The following is an 11621-nucleotide window of genomic DNA, read 5'->3' as shown; positions in this document are numbered from 1 at the left end:
AAATCCCGCATCTCACACTCCATTGTTCTCCTCACTTTTAAAGCTTTACACTCTTCTGCCCCTCCTTACATCTCAGCCCTAATTTCTCGCTATACACCATCCCGACTCTTGCGTTCTTCTCAATTATGTCTTCTTTCTACCCCCTTTGTATCTAAAGCCCTCTCCTGCCTTAAACCTTTTTCGCTTACTGTCCCGCACCTCTGGAATGCCCTTCCCCTCAATACCCGACTAGCACCCTCTCTATCCACCTTTAAGACCCCCCTTAAGAAACACTTGCTTAAAGAAGCATATGAATAGCACTGTGGCTAATACTATACACACGATACATAAAGCTTGGGCCCCTGCAGATGCACTTACCAGAATGCCCTTCTACTCTGTGTACGTTCTCTCTACCTACCAATTAGATTGTAAGCTCCTCGGAGCAGGGACTCCTCTTCCTTAATGTTACTTTTATGTCTGCAGCACTTATTCCCATGACCTGTTATTTATATTAACTGTTATTTATTTGATTACCCCGTTTATTACTACTGTGAAGTGCTATGTATAAATAAAGACATACAATACAATACACTACAATGGCATATGTTTTGTTATGCAGTAAGTGACAGGTAAAACAATTACCTTTCAGTTTGGCAAAAAATGAAATATTGTCTGAAACTTGTTATTTAATCTGGATGGCCTATACTGCATCTACTAATGTCAGTAAACTAATGTATTTCAAATCTAAATCTGATAAAACATTTTCCAGTTTTACCAAGCAGGAAATCAGTATTAATAAAGCTTCAAAGCTTTAGTGTCATATGCATTTCGATGCATCATATCCTAGATTACACAAATGAGTCAGTGTCCATGTCTGCATTTTCCAATATATGTCTCATTTATATATATAAATGACAACATATCCTGTTTTAACATACATTCACACAAATGCATTATATGTCCATATAATGTAATGAGAATTAACATATTATATGCAAGACTAACAGGTATATTCCAAGTACTGATACACTGGCTAATGGGGATTTAGCTCCTATGTATTGGGAGGGAGAGTGGTATTTATAAAATCCGATATGGAATATCAGAATTCAATCTGGCATTAACTCCAATCCATGTCAATAGCACATAACAATCTTAGGCCGTGCTGATAGTGCCGGCGACGGAGCAGCGAATTCACCCAAAAACAAAAGCTGTGTCGCCGCCGCGTGCGCTTATAGTGCACGCGATGGTGACAAGTGACGGAGCGCCGTCGCCGTCGCGAAAACCCACCGCCGGCAAAATTAGATTTTTTAAGGGCCATCGCGTCACGTGACGGCCCTTGAACAAATCAAAATGCGGGAATCCCGCAATGTGGCCGACCGGCGAAACATAACTTTCGCCGGTGGCGACGGTGATGGGTGACGTCACCCATCGTGTCGCCGTCGGCGGCACTATAGGCAAAGCCTTAGTGAATGACTGTGTATGAATGTTACTGTAATAAAGCTTATATGAGCTACGGTTACAGTACTGATCCATCATATTGAGCATCCTATGAAAATGCAGTGTTAAAACATCACATATAATATATGTATATATCTCATCTCCAGCCCTTGTTGATCCACTGCTTGATGAAGGCTTCCCTAATGATCTTCCACATACTGCAGCTGCAAGCCTCTCTTCTCCACGTTGCTCCAACAAATTTCCTGAATTCATCCTCCCATCTTACTTTTGGTTGTCCATCTTGTCTTTTGATACCTTTTGGAATCCAGTGGCGTATATATATTCAAGAGCTCATTCATTTACCACAGGTCCTCAATGCATTTTTCCAGTTTCTAAAATATGTCGTCCAAGCCTGATTTTACTTAAAAAAAGACTCTATAGTGTCTCTAATTTCAAAGTGAGTTGGTTAGATTTAGGCCTAGCACAATAAAGAATCAACATTACATACTGTATGACTATTTGATTTTAAGCTCTCACAAATCGCACACCTCAATTCTGTGGTTTTCCTATTCTTAAGTTTCTCTTAAGGATATGAGATTGATTTACGGTGTTCTTTTTCCAGCTTTATGCATTATTATGTTTTATCTTTTTCAATATGAGGACAGATTAATTCCTCTTGAAATACCTTCTAGACCTTTTACAGAAGAAAATCCAATCAAATTGAATTACAGTGTGAAATTTCCACTCTAAGAAGGAGATCTAATTTAGTTGATTAGTGTCTCAAATGGCTAAATACACTTAGTGAAACACACCAAGCTTTCATTTTAAAAGGTTAGGTAAATATAGAAACACACCATGCTATTTTTCCATCCTACAGATGTGCACCCTCAAAAACATGTTTTTTAAAGTATTTTATTATCTCTCATCATTGTTCTATTACTTACATCAATAAAGAACTGAGGCTCCCAACACATACGTGCTAAGACATAACTAATCTAATTACATTGTTCAGAGCTTCCCAAACCTCACATCTCTGCTTCAAGACCCATGCATGAGCTTTTGAAAACATTGTATGCAAACCAACGTGTAATTTATGATGAACACTCATGTTGGTCCCCTAAAAGGGTATCACAACCTTCTGTATGACAAATCTACCCTTCTCCAGGGATAATACAGCAACTAGAACTTTGACCAACCTTTTCAGCACAAAAAACATTCTACATGCATTGCTGTTTCAGTAAACAAAATAGAAGACAAACACACAAAATGCTAACAATGTTTGTGTATTCATAATTTTGTCAATTGTAATACAGTATGTAATACAATCATAAGCATAATATAAAAATATGCTTATCAGTAAAATCCAAATAGCAGCTTCAATAGCACCCTCCTGCTTGCTCCGTGAATTGCCCCTCTAGGTCTAAGGAGTAACGGCGCCAGGCACTTTGCGGACAACTTCAAAATGTTTTTCGATTGCCACAGGACAGAAGCCAACATAGGACCAGCTGTCTATAGAAGTAACTCAAACCCCAATGCGTTTTGTGGTTAATACAATACTTCCTCAGGGGGAATGGCTACTATAAGCTACCACTACTCTATATATAGAAGGTTATCAACAATATATTCCAGCCTCCTAACCATCAACAACCAAGTAATATCACTAAGGGGGATATTACTCTGACAAACCCCACTGACATTGCAAATGCATTCAATGATTACTTTGTGGGGTGTGCCACTAACTTATTAGCGAAACGCAGCCCAAACCACAAACCTGAATCTCATCCTGCGAGTACCCCTACAGTCCCACCCCCTCCCAACACTGCCCACAATTTTCAATTTGGCCCAGTACCTGAAGAGGAGATTATACAAGCGCTCCTCAAGCTAAAACTAAGCAGCCAATCTGGACCCGATTTACTACAATCTAGGTTCCTACGACTTGGTGCCCCAGCCATTGCCAAACCAATTGCGTCCATAGTCAACTCTATCCTGTCTGCAGGCCATATCCCTAAGACCTGGAAAACTGCCAGAGTTGTCCCAATCTTCAAAAGTGGGGACAAAAACACTGTCTCAAACTACAGGCCAATTTCACTTCTCCCAATTCTATCCAAAGTCATGGAAAAATGTGTCCACTCCCAATTAAGCGATTTCTATACCAAGACAAATTTCCCTTGCCAATTCCAATCTGGCTTTCGTCCCAAACACTCCACCATAACTACCGTGCTAAAAGTTTGCAATGAAATAGAGTGTGGAATGGAACGGGGACAACTCACTGGTGCAGTATTCCTACATTTTGCAAAGGCTTTTGACACAGTTGATCATGCTATCCTGCTTAACAAACTCCAGAGCTCTGGAATAGGGAAACATGCTTTAAACTGGTTTCAGTCCTACCTATCAGGAAAATCCCAACATGTGTCCATCTCAGGCTCTAACTCCAACCCCCTGGATATCACTTGTGGTGTCCCGCAAGGCTTTGTTCTGTGGCCCCTACTCTTCTCAGTGTTCATTAATGATCTTCCCACAGCTTGTAAGGAAGCCTCAATACACATGTATGCAGATGACACAATCCTATATGCACACAGCCATAGCCTCTCTGACCTTCAACACATACTTCAGTCTGACTTTTTGAGACTCGAAAACTGGATTTCCCAAAACAAACTGTTTTAAAGCACTGACAAGACTGTAACAATGGTATTTGGGACAAAGACTAAATTTGTAAAGCTTCCAGTGACTGAGCTCCAGATTAGAACCAACGCTAACACCACCCTAACACCTGTCACTAGTTTTAAACACCTGGGCTTATGGTTTGACTCCCACTTAACATTCGGGATGCACATTGATACCCTGACAACCAAGACCTATGCCAAACTAGGGGTACTTTACAGGAACAAATCCTCCCTAAGTCTCCTGGTCAGAAAGCGTATCGCACAGCAGATGCTAATGCCAATTATTGACTATGGAGACATAGTGTATGGCTCGGCTCCTCAAACCCACCTTAGCAAACTTGACACCCTCTACAATTCAATTTGTCGTTTTGTTCTCCAATGCAACTACAACACACATCACTGAGAAATGCTCAAAGAACTAGATTGGTCAACACTAGAGTCTAGGCGCAAAGTTCACCTTTCCTGTCTTGCCTTTAAATTCTTCATGGGCAAGCTACCCAGCTACCTGAACAAGCTTCTCACCCCTACCACTTGCAGCACTTATCACCTGAGATCAGACTCCAAAAGACTATTCATGGTCCCAAGGCTCAACAAAGTATCCGGACGTTCCTCCTTCTCCTTCCGTGCACCCCAAAACTGGAACAACCTACCAGAGACTCTCACATCCACCACCAGTTTAAGTTCTTTCAAATCTAAGGCTGTCTCACATTTTAACCTGGTCTGTAACTGTTTCATACGCTCATAATATATATTTTCTTTAACTGTGCACGCAATGTCTTGTGTATAATGTATACCCTGTTCATTTATGTAACTGTACTTGTAACCATGTATTATTTGTTTTACTCTGTGCCCAGGACATACTTGAAAACGAGAGGTAACTCTCAATGTATTACTTCCTGGTAAAATATTTTATAAATAAATAAATAATATACCCAATAGGATGAAACTATTGGCTAATAAGTATCATATACATTTAAAGGTATACAGTAAATACATATGTGTACAGCAAATGCACTTAGTATGAGGCTTCGGTGCTCTCAGCACTCACATAGAAGCTCCTATGACCATGTTGTTCCTGGCAGCCTTCATCACTTCCGCCCATGCCGAAGCTACTGTGGCCATCTTGGTTACTGGATCCTGCATATAAAAAGACAGGAGTTCCTCTAGGACATGCATGTCAAACTCCAGTCCTCGAGGGCCGCAAACAGGCCAGATTTTCAGGATATCCTTACTTCAGCAATGTACTTCATATATATATATATATATATATCTTTGTCTGCTATCAGCACAGGACATGGCCCCTTTAAGAATTACATTGCACTGGACCATATGACTGTGTTTAGCCCGTGGAATGACAGTTGGTGACAGTTGGAAAGGGAGCTGAGGGAGTGAAGGAGTGCAGGCCCATCCTGCACAGAGAGTCCATGCAGGACCCCTAAGTGAGAGGGAACTGCAGAGAGAGAGAGTTGCCCCACTGGACCAGTGAATGCAGCAGGGCCCAGCAGAGACCAGGGCCTGACAGTGCAGAGGGAAGCAGGCAGACAGAGGATACTACAGAGCAAGATTAGAGAGTGCAACTGTGTAGGAATTACATCCGGTTTGAGTTGGTGAGCTAACCCACAAAGGATATATGCTGCAGTTATATTGCTATCACAGTTTGAACTTTGAAAAGCACCAGGCCTGCAACACACACACAGTTTATGAGCTCCAACGATTGTGCTAGCGCACCAGGATCTACAGGCCAGTACCCCATGATTGGGAGGCCGGACAGAGATAAAAGTTATTAATTGTTTGCGCAGCGTTCACCCTGTTGGTATAGTTTGTTTAAGTATATATGTGTTTGGAGTGATTCTAAGATTAAGAGTCACGTACTGATTCATATGAGATACTGTATATAATACCAAAAATTATAGCTATATGAGTATATAAAGCTTGTTATAATTCATTACAGCTGTGTTGTGTCTAGTCACTACAGTCTCACACAACATGTACCACCCACACCATAAGAATTAAACAGTAACCCATAAGACTCGAGCCCCCACCTCAGTGACAGGCGATATAATATGATGTGAATATAGAGGAGTTACATTGGTGATGACAGAGAGTTATCCAATATCAGTAAAGTCGGGTTTTCAAGATTTCTCTTGGTAACACTTGCATAACTAATTAACATAGTTCTAATTTGGCCTGTTGATTGCTCTTGAGAACTGAAGCTCTGGCCTGATGGCACTATTATACAACACAAAAGTACCACAAACCTATTGTTTTTCTCCTAATCATCAACACTAAGAGCACTGACTGCTGTACTGTAACATAGTTTAGTATACCTTTGTAACAAAAAATCTCTGCATGCAATAAAGCAATGGGCCGTTTTCATATTATATGAATGCTGAGACAGACAATATGAACTTGAAGTCCACTTCTTGAGAGCTTCACACAAAGTTCCCATTGAGAGACTTTTCTAAGTTTACTTGAGACAAATTGACTCATTATGCATTTGATTGTCCACCTAGTAAGCAATCTAGCATTACATTCACTACAGGAAACATTAACATGCTGATCTATATTATTTATAACTGGGAATAAAGAGCCAGTGCAAACCTTTTAGAAGCATAAAAGCTGCCTTTTAAGAAACATTAGCATTGATTTACTGCTCATCACTAGAACCTGATGGTAACCTAAAGTACTGTATAAAAATATATATTAAACTCATTGATTTAATAATAGGAAGCTAGGTTGAAGGTACAGTTCCACACACTTGCTTGCTTTCTCTTTTCATCCAAAACAAAATACGTATTTGTGACATTTCCTAATTGTATGTTTTAAAGTAGTTAGATGCTATCATTCACATCAGCAAGATACAACAGTTTGTATTATCCTCTTCACACAAATCAACATTTCAGTGCCCAGAGTGACCATAATCAGGACCCACTGGGATCAAAACTTTGATAAGTACGGTTTTATGATAACATAAGGTTTTCTATATTGGATATGTGAATGCTGGTATCATATTTTTTATTGGGTTCTTGGATTCATTTACCATGCTATAGGACTGCTTTTCCTTTGATTGTGCTCACCACTTTGAAGTTAAAAGAGTTGGGGATTTAAAACCACAGCACCCTGTTACACTGGAAATAGGGAACAAAATGATGCGCAGCACTTAGCACAACCCTGGAATATGAATGACCTCCTCATGTGCCCATTTATATCCTGTATGTTATGTAATAAGACAAAATGGGACAAAATAGGAACCAAATGAGTTACTATGTGAATTAGACTTTTATGGTTGTATTAACTAAAGAGCAATAGTCATTATTGACTGATAACAGCCAATACAGAGAATAGAAGCTGACACTAGGATAAGAACCAGGTTAACCCACTTCAAAGGTAGTGCCTCTCAGTCTTCATAAAATGCGCTGGCGTTTTGTATTTGTATAGCCTTTCAGCATTTGTATATGACACCTGAGTCAATCTCAGAGTCATCACCTGAATCTCACAAATTCCACAAACGTGCTTGATCATATTTACTCAAGACTTTATTGCTCGCAATAAAGTAATTATCCACATGTCATAGACAAACATTTACCGGCAGCAATTATAAACGCAAGCGAATGTTACCAGGAAAAGGATTGATCTTTGGACATTTGAAGCAACTTTTACATGCTATGTTGTAAAATGAAACTGCTGGAGTACTGTACAAGTAGTACTAATTTTCATTTGCTCAAACTATTTCACCATCTACCATTTAAGGTATTGAGATGTTCTTCAGAAAAATAATTGCTTTCTTCATACTGTTTTTTTTCACTTAGTTTACAATCTTTTGTTAACAGAAGAAGAAGTGGAAAGGCGGCTTGAGAAAGGGAAGGTAGATAGGACCCTGGCCTGATGGCATGCACCCAAGGGTTCGTAAGGAGCAAAGTTCAGTAATAGTCAAGACGAAGATTCAAAGTAGCAGCACAGCAGGAGTGGTGTCTAAATATGCACAAACTGTGCGGTTTATTCAATCCATGCAGAGTGCGAGAGCAATGACTACGTTTCGGGGGGATACAACCTCCTTTCGTCAGGTGCATAAAAGTATGTGACCCACAAACTCCTTCATATACATGTATCATCTTCTGTTTAACAAAAAAAAAATGAATGTGGAGCAAGGGGGTTACATAATACAAACATCCATATCTATCCGACTCACAAAGCTAGTCCTGTGAATAACCCATTGCAGACCTAGTGTATGTTATTTCCCGCAACATGTTACATATCAACAAGTTAATTAAATATCTATACATTTAAATCATTCTTCAAAAGTGTAAAAGCAAACAAACAAATCAATATAAGCCCTCTAAAAAGCGCTGGCCTACACACTAATTAAAGTGAAGGTGGTTATATCAAAAAATGTGATTGACAATAATGTGATATAAATATAAATATAAAGCAGCCTAAGGAACAAAAAAACAGCAGATTATTCCAAATCTGTATAAACAATACTAATACACAAATTAATCGTTCCTGGCGCTGTGATTAAAGTCCAAAAATACCGTGAACCAACAAGGCAGTCTCTAGTATAGGCTTCCTTAGGCAGGTTGATGGTCTTGATAGTGATATTTCAGACAGGGGAGTTGTAGTCCTTATGAATGATGTTCAGCTGTTTCTGAAATAACAGAAAAGACAACAGGGCACACCAATTGCGTAGTGTGTTTCTTCAATTGTCTCCCTATCTAAAATCCTAGAATCCTACTTACAGGATATGGGCTAGCAACATTCAGTTGAGAGAATCTGTGACATCCGTCCCTTTCCTTCAGATCATCTCACGGATCCCACGTGGTCTGGTCTGCTGGAATCTCCCTCACTCAGTGTCGATTTTTCACTCCAACACTCCCACAGGTTCAAGAGTGGGAGGGGGGGGAGGGGGTGGAAATTAAACAATACTAGTGTGATATCGTACAGGATTTAATAGCTCAAGAAAAAACGTTAAAATCACACTTACATAAATACAGGGTATCAAATACCGCACAAACTGCCGTCCGCAACCTGCACTGCTCCTATAGACTGCCGAGGAGAGAATCGCCGCACGCTACACTCGATACCGGAACCTCGAGTGACGTCAGCGATGCCGCAAACCGGAAACTGGAAACCGGAAGTCTCCTCGCGTCAGGAACTACGGGTGCTCAGACGTTCCAAATCACTAAGCTCCTCCTCCCTACGCGTTTCGTGACCCGTTGTCACTTCGTCAGGGGTAATGGAGCTTAGTGGATAGGTTTTTTATATACAATCCTAAATGGAAGGACCTTCCTATAAAGGGATGGGCTAGGCATTTAAAGCTGTACACTATATGATTCTACAATTGATTGAAAAGTAAAACGGGATCAAATAATGGTGCCTACAACTACTATACCTAAAATTCATCAATAGTATAAACAAAAGGGGGAAGAATATTAAGGAGGGATACCCTAAATTACTCCTGTGGCCTTAAAATAAATAATTAAAAAGTTACACTTAATTTGGACAAATATATCAACTAAATTAAAACATTACATATATATAGAAAAATTAAAAATTAATTGATAATATTGAATGTAGATATGGAGAATTGTACATTACTGTCAATAACATTTAAACAATTCAAAAACAGTTATATGGAATTGTACACTATTACCTATATACTAAGACATTTACAAAGGTTATTGAAAAAGGTTAAAAGACACCAGTAAATCGCTAAAACATTATTAATTTTTCTATATATATGTAATGTTTTAATTTAGTTGATATATTTGTCCAAATTAAGTGTAACTTTTTAATTATTTATTTTAAGGCCACAGGAGTGATTTAGGGTATCCCTCCTTAATATTCTTCCCCCTTTTGTTTATACTATTGATGAATTTTAGGTATAGTAGTTGTAGGCACCATTATTTGATCCCGTTTTACTTTTCAATCAATTGTAGAATCATATAGTGTACAGCTTTAAATGCCTAGCCCATCCCTTTATAGGAAGGTCCTTCCATTTAGGATTGTATATAAAAAACCTATCCACTAAGCTCCATTACCCCTGACGAAGTGACAACGGGTCACGAAACGCGTAGGGAGGAGGAGCTTAGTGATTTGGAACGTCTGAGCACCCGTAGTTCCTGACGCGAGGAGAGTTCCGGTTTCCAGTTTCCGGTTTGCGGCATCGCTGACGTCACTCGAGGTTCCGGTATCGAGTGTAGCGTGCGGCGATTCTCTCCTCGGCAGTCTATAGGAGCAGTGCAGGTTGCGGACGGCAGTTTGTGCGGTATTTGATACCCTGTATTTATGTAAGTGTGATTTTAACGTTTTTTCTTGAGCTATTAAATCCTGTACGATATCACACTAGTATTGTTTAATTTCCACCCCCCCCCCCCCCCCCCCCCCCCCCTCCCACTCTTGAACCTGTGGGAGTGTTGGAGTGAAAAATCGACACTGAGTGAGGGAGATTCCAGCAGACCAGACCACGTGGGATCCGTGAGATGATCTGAAGGAAAGGGACGGATGTCACAGATTCTCTCAACTGAATGTTGCTAGCCCATATCCTGTAAGTAGGATTCTAGGATTTTAGATAGGGAGACAATTGAAGAAACACACTACGCAATTGGTGTGCCCTGTTGTCTTTTCTGTTATTTCAGAAACAGCTGAACATCATTCATAAGGACTACAACTCCCCTGTCTGAAATATCACTATCAAGACCATCAACCTGCCTAAGGAAGCCTATACTAGAGACTGCCTTGTTGGTTCACGGTATTTTTGGACTTCAAAAGTATAAAACCGCATCAATCTAAAACATAATTTTAAAATCATGAAAGCCACAAGATGCAGTTGGAGAACTATGTTACATTGCTTAATTTATTAACAAAGTGGTAGAAAATCAAGTTAACTCCACCAGTTAGGGACTCTGTAGATTAATAATTTATCAGAGATAGTATAACACATCCATCCTTCGTCTGGTAACATCTTTAACATTAACAATTTCTCTTTGCAGAAACAGCACAGTGTTCGTAAATTAGCATGATCACAGGCAAGAAATCGAAGCAGGGAAGCCGCACTTGTGCTGTCAGACGTGATCATTGAAATAAGCCCCTTGCTGCTGGATGCGTGGAGGTGCTTCCAATCGATCCTACTGTATGTGAAAACGCCCAAAGGCATTTTTACCAAGTAACAAAAAAAACACACAAAGATGCACACAGCGCACCGGGGATTAATACAAAATTATGTGGCAATATGCATATTCATAAATAAATTGTATAGTAGTGAGTACTATAACTAATAAATGAAATCACCAATAATATAATGGAAACGACCCGAAAAGAAATATATGGTAAAACACAATATTTATTGAAAAAAGGTGATACACACAAAGAAATGCGTATAAGTGATAGCCACAGATAACACCACATTAGTAAAAATACAGACACAATATGATACAATAGTAAAACTACAGTGAGTACAAATCACAACTAACTATTAACTTAGTTGAAGACATACAAAAAGACATAACAGGCAAACCACAATGGGGGGAGCCAAGATACTAACAT

General features: G+C 39.5%; 1 protein-coding gene and 1 long non-coding RNA gene across 2 annotated transcripts in view; one reads left to right on the top strand and one right to left on the bottom strand.

Annotated features, from left to right (window-relative positions):
- The window catches only part of PTPRR (protein tyrosine phosphatase receptor type R), a 261570-nt gene that overhangs the window by 149990 nt on the left and 99959 nt on the right, over positions 1–11621 (bottom strand). The gene's annotated exons all lie outside the window — the stretch shown is intronic.
- Positions 5466–11279, top strand: LOC142494408 (uncharacterized). The gene is made up of 3 exons (XR_012801422.1): positions 5466–5686; positions 7910–8153; positions 11069–11279. It is a non-coding gene; the product is annotated as an uncharacterized LOC142494408 (long non-coding RNA).

The sequence above is a fragment of the Ascaphus truei genome, chromosome 5 (genome assembly GCF_040206685.1).
Source record: "Ascaphus truei isolate aAscTru1 chromosome 5, aAscTru1.hap1, whole genome shotgun sequence".
NCBI classification, from domain to species: Eukaryota; Metazoa; Chordata; class Amphibia; order Anura; family Ascaphidae; genus Ascaphus; species Ascaphus truei.
Note: the sequence above shows the minus strand (reverse complement) of the source record. Positions and strands in the feature narration are given on the sequence as shown.